Raw genomic sequence first — 6,430 nt, 5'->3', positions numbered from 1 at the left:
AGTAGAGTTGGGATTTCAAAGGTAACATCAAATCTGGGCCAGGGAATGATAGATATGGGAAGAAGAGGTCATAAGAATGCCTGCAACAACCCTGACCTCCCCAGACACTCACAGCATCCATCAGTGTGAATCTTTTGCTACCAGGCCTGGAGGTAATGTCAAGAGGTGAGGCTTCTCCTTGATCAGTCCACTTTTAGTGGCCACAACAGAAGGCCAGGAAAAGTCCTGTGATGGGCTTGGCACCATGTCTGGCTGGAGATATTGAGCCTGTGAGGAAGTTGGCTCAGGATCTGGACTTGGGTTTAGAAGCAGCACTGGAGCTGCTGATAGAGCTACAGGACACAAGATCCCTATATGACTGCCTTGCTCTGAGGCTTTCAAAAGCAGAGATGTTCTCAACCTTCCTGATAAGCCACAGTGTCAGTCTCTAGGAAAGTACAATTTTTGAGACTCAGGTCAACACTCTCTGGAGTCCCAGGATTGTCTAACTCATGGCATACTCTTAGGGTCTCCTCTGGACAAGGTCCAGCAACGACCATTACTCACATGCTTTATGTTTGTAGCCCCAGGCTACTCACCATATTGCTCTGCATCACTAGGTGATCCAAGTGATCCCACTGGGCCAGAAGAATGTGGGCATGCCTGTCCAGTTCCAAGTCTGCATGTTAAGCTGCAAGTAAGCCATCAGCAACTTGAGGCAGGGAAATTCAATAGGATGACAGAAATCATTTGAATACTGGTCCAGCCAAGTGTCAATGATGGAGGAGATGGCCCTGGAGGCAGACGGATGGGTATCAGAATCAGAAACCTGGCCTTGCCTTTCCCTGCCTTGCCACAGTGGAACTGTGTGTCCTGGGTTCCTATGAATGTCCGTCTATCCAGAGGACAGCACACCCCAGACCGAGACATTTGTCTGTCTAGACAGTGTCAGGCAACATAAACAGGGAGGAGCTTCAGGGAGCCTCTCTGAGAGGGACCCCAGCAAAATGTTATGAGCACATCTCCCTTGCTCAGGGACTCTACACATAGTGCCCTGTGTCTCTCTGGGAGCCTTTCCCCCTGCAATGTCAATTCAACTAGGGCATGTCCTCTTGCCTGGCAACCACCTGAAACTGGTGACCCTCAAATTGTGGATAGTCTTCCTAAACACTGTTCTCCAGAGGAGCAAAGAGTACCTCCTGAGCACTCACTGAGACACCTGGGAACCAGTTGAGTGTGCATCAGTAAGATAGGTTCTCTCATACATTCTGTGTGTCCCTGATAGGCAACAAGTTGGGAAAGCTTGGCTATGATGGGTTGTGGTGAAGATGATGAATTACAAAGGGCCTGCTCTTACCCTCTATGCTGCCCTGTGGTCTACAAGTGCTCAGGCCAAATGCACAGCACTTGTGTTCTTCCTCTAGTGGCATAGCCCTCAACATTAGTACTCTAGTGGGAATCAGAAGATGTTTCAGACACAGAATTTGACCATCCCCCCCAGACCATGTCCCACCAATTTCCCCTCTATGCCAACAGATGCCTCCCAGATGACCAGAAGCTAACTCAGTTTTTGAGCTGTGCCTGTGGTCCACAATCCTCAGTGGAGTAGGGAAGATCCAGCCATATCTAGGGGAACTGTAAGGATGTCACATCTGCTGTACCTGATTATGATGTCTATTATTAATGATTGGCTTCCTGCTATAAATGGAGCAGAGTATGGCAGGGATATAACTGTTCTCTCAGAGTGAGCTGTTTCTCTTGCTCCCTTATTAGAGTGAGCTTTCTCTCACTCCTAGTTATTAATGAACCTAACTGGGGCTAACTGGGGGCAATTGGAGATTCAGAAAAGACACAGGGTAGACAGACAGACAGAAAGTGGGTTCAGGTGTGTTGGGTGCTTGGGTGGAGAGGCACAACTCTCACTGCTTGTTTTCTTTATTCTAATTCTTTAAGGCCTTACTTCTTTACAGTTCTTTAAAAGCTTGCTTAAAACCTCTTTCCTTAGAGTTGCTCTGTCCCATGTTTTCTCTTAGCTATTCTTTAGCATAATCTCTCAAAGTCTTTGCCCCCAGACTTGCACTGACTCTATAACTTTCTTAGAGTCTTGGTCATCAGACTTGCTAGCAATTCCCCTTTAGCAATTCTCCTTCAGCAATTCTTTTCCCTTCAGAAATCTTTTCCCTTCAGCAATTCTTTTCTCTTCCAAAAACCTCCCATATCAAAAAGACTTCCCCATCAGAAAGCAACAACAAAAAGCCTCAAACCAAAGGCAAAGGCCTCTTTTCCTCCATCAGGGAGTCTTTTATACCCAATGGTAAACAGGGTGGAGCAGCGGTTCTGGGGATGGGCATGACATTGTAACAGGGGAAACATGTGTTCCTACCTCTCTGAATGTAAATAGTTTAGGAGAAGCAGCAATTCTGCTGCTGGGCTGTGCCAATCTCAGGCTACCGATGAAAGCAGTTGAACTGCAACTTATCTTGCTTATGTTCAGTTTTCATAGGCTTCTCATAATCTGCTCTCCACACTCTTTTACCAAATTATGGTAAGTGCCCGGCAATCTACTGGGACACATTTTGTGCCTCATGTATTTCAGAACTACCAGTTCCATCCTACATACTTCAGTGGGTATGGGGACCCCATCCCACCCCAGATAAATCTGATCTGTACATAGCTAGGTAATGGGCATCTCCATAAAATGAAGGAGATCCAATTCAAATTGGAAATTGGTTTGTAAGAGACCTCAGATAAGTGAGGACAAAGGATCTGAGATTCTTCAAGCTGAGTTGGGAGTCACACAGAACAGATCATAGTCTTGGAAAGCAGATTCCAAGACTAGGTACAGGCAGGTACAGGGCAAGCACTCCTAGGGCTCAATCCACATAGTCCTACCAATACCCTGTACATGTGGTCCTCTAAACACTCCAACCTCCACACAACTACACAGAGCATTCCCTAGCCACAGCAAGGAGGTGGCAGAATCCTCTGGAATTGGAGGTGGTGCTCACCTTATGAAGAGCAGGTCCAGAACCTGCTGAGTGGTAGCATAATGTCTATAGTTGCACAGGAAGATAGAGATAAAAGCAGGGTCCACAAACATAAGGGAAGATACCAGGTGGCCTACCAACTTCTCCAGCATGCCTGCCTTGAGGTTCACTGCCATTCTGTGCTCCTCCAGGATGGGAGCTGACTCATTTTTACCCTGGGTTAGGACCAAGAAGGGTCAGTTTAAACATGAAAACTGAAACAACCTGGTAATGTACTCATTGGCCTACAGTTACATGAAAACAGCTTGAAAAAATTTAGCTACACACACACACATACATTCTGGTGTTATCCATGGGGGATCAGAGTGGTTGATGTGATCTATATTTGCGTGCCCTGGCCTTCTCTGTGTCGTCTTTGAGGTCCTTTGGTAAAATTTCCAGAAGCATCTTGGTTGAGGGTTGACCCAGTGTCTCTTGATATGGTCTATGCCTCCACTCTGGACTCTCTTGCAGCCTGAACCTCCACACAGTGGGAGATAGCAAGAGAGTGTTCTTTTATCTACAGGGTCTCCAGAGAAATTATCTGGCTACAGTTGGTTTGGAATGTGGGCATCTGGTCATCAGGGTTCAATATTCTATGGTCCATCATCCAGAAAGTGAGGGCATCTCTGGTGGTACTCGCACCTGAAACTCATCCTCAGACAAGCCTTCCCCAATGTCTAGTAGGATGTTGCACCCCACCACCCCAGTCTAAGTCATAGGATAGGTAGACATAGTCTGACTCACACAGCCCACCCCAGTGGTCTGGGTACAGTCACTGTTCCAATTTGAGGTCACAGAGCTGGGGTCAGAGATAGCTCCTATATTAATTAAACCAGGTATGTGACCCTAACCAGAGCATTAGGGATCTCAGGACCCAGGCTTCCTGATTGCTCCCTGGGGGATCATCCTAGCATCCAATTCCCAGGAAGTCATGAGTTTTTTATGGTGTCTAGTACCTGTATTTCCTGTGACATTTTAGGCAGTTGATTCCTGTAGGTATTGCTCTAAATGAGTGTTGGGAAATTTAGAAGAAGGAAGCAATAATAATGGAATATAGATTGGATGTGGTGTAGCACAATTATAATTTCAAAACTAGGGAGGATGAGGCTGGGAGTATCAAAGTTCATATCTAGGCTGAACTAGATAGCCATGCATGTACTGTAAGAAAACCAGAGAACCCCAAGTTAACATAGACTTGAGTTCCATGGTTTTATCTAAAGAAAATCAAAAGTGTGTACACAGAGACAAATACCTGCAGACACACAATGGCTTATATGAACACAGAGATGCTTACACATATGCAAATAGGTGCAGATAAGTACAAATGCTGTCACAGAAGTTCATGTGCACATGTGTGATTATACCCACACATAAATGCACACTGAGGCAAAAATACATGCACACACATTCATCCTAATCCCAGGGCCTCACTAAGGTGACCACAACTTCTCCTTTCCCTCTCAAAGAGCTACCCAGTTGCTAGTCATACACTTAGCCTCCTTTCCTGGAATTCCATCACCCATCGCTAACCTGTCTACACAATACCTTGGTGTGGATCCTCCTTGTCCCACTCATAAAAGGACTGTGGGCCACCATTTCATGACTCACCCTTGATTCTGAGATCCTGGCATAGGTGACAAATGAGGTCATCTATGTCTTGGTCCTAGGAATCAAGGACAGGCAAGAGCTGGTGATGAGGCTGCAGTGGGGCTCATGTGTTCAAGGCCCTTGTTTCTCTTCTGTGCTTCTAGGGACTGGAACAGCACTAACTGAAAACTGCTTCTGGAGACCAATCTTCTGAGAAACCATTACCTTCAGGGAAAGGAAGCAGTGAGTGAACCCTGCGGTGACTGTGGTCATCCATAGGAAACTGGATTAATTGTACATGTTTGTGTAAGAAACATACATGTGACAAAGATGTGTCACATGATTGTAACTGGTCAATCCCTGTCTCTGTCCACAGTGTAATTCGAACAGAAATGCTGCTCAAAAAGGTAGTGCCCTACCACTGCCTAAACTCCATCGGTCTCAGTGGGACATGAAGTGCAAGAAATACCTAGCACCCACCATCCACACCACCATCACTCAGTTTGAAACCGTGGTTTCCTCTGTCAATACCACCTCCCTGGGATACCAGAGCATGAAGGACTTAGATCAAGCCTGGGTGGTGGAACACTGGATTGAGATGGCCAAGGTATACTGTAAGAGGCCTAGTGATGAAGGTTACTGCAATAAGATCTGCACAATCCCTTATGAGTCTCCAAAAGATTAAAAAATCTCTCAGGTTGCTGGTAGCTAGGACTCATTTCAGGACAATTTCTCACACTTGGCTCTCAAAGTCAGATTTATACTTCATATTCAAATCAACTCTATTTAATAGTCTAAGACTTACCTTAGTGCTGTACAGGACAACACATACAAGGAAACAAATTAACGGGAGGACATGATACATGATGTATTATTTACAATTTAAAAAATAAACACTACATTCCTATAGTTCCTTTCAGATACATATTTGTTAAATACATGGGTGTTATTTTACTTCACCTGCCAATCTTTGAAGTAGAATCACCCAGGGTAGTTAGTTGTGCATTTCTCTTCAGGTGATCCTAAATCAGCACTATCATATCAAAAAGAAAAAAAACACTTTGTTAACAGCATGACCTACTTTCTGAACACACAAGACATTTTCATTGGAAAATAACTAGAAAACAAAGAAAGGCAAACAACAGAAAAACCCCAACATGTTCCTTATTCCACATTCTATTTTTAACACTATGTATACTTCTGCTTCATTTTCTATATAAACATATTCATTTTAAAATGCAATCTTGGTGGGATGGCTCAAGTCACAGAGTGCCTGCCTAGCAAGTTCAAACCCCATTCCTGTAAAAAGATAAAACAAAACCACAATTTAGACAACCCTATGGGTATAATTGGATATCTTTTTCCCACTCATCATTACATTCTTTTGGAACATCACTTGACTGCTGTACTACACATTCCACAGATCTATAATTTATTTATAGTCCCCCACTGCACTGTAGGTGAACAAGTAGCACAGAGTTAATCAGGAGGCCTTTCTCCTTATTTTTGCTCCCACACAAGTACTCTGCTACAGCAGCAATCTCAGGGCTCTTTCATGGCAGATGGACCATAAGCCCCACTGGGATATTCATTTTTGTGTGGTACTGGATCACACTCAGGGCCTCATGCATGCTGGGCAAGCACTCTTATCACTGAGCTACATCCCTAACCCTTTCATCTATACACTCCTAAATGTTTCCCATTTTTAAAGTTTCCAAAGTAATCATTTCTCCTTGAAAAATTAACTTGAGAATTTTAAAAGCTCTTATGCAGTGGCACATGCTTATAATCCCAGCTACTGTGGATGAATATATGGAAGGTTTGTGTTTTGAGGT

This window comes from Castor canadensis, chromosome 2 (genome assembly GCF_047511655.1).
Source record: "Castor canadensis chromosome 2, mCasCan1.hap1v2, whole genome shotgun sequence".
NCBI classification, from domain to species: domain Eukaryota; kingdom Metazoa; phylum Chordata; class Mammalia; order Rodentia; family Castoridae; genus Castor; species Castor canadensis.
Note: the sequence above shows the minus strand (reverse complement) of the source record.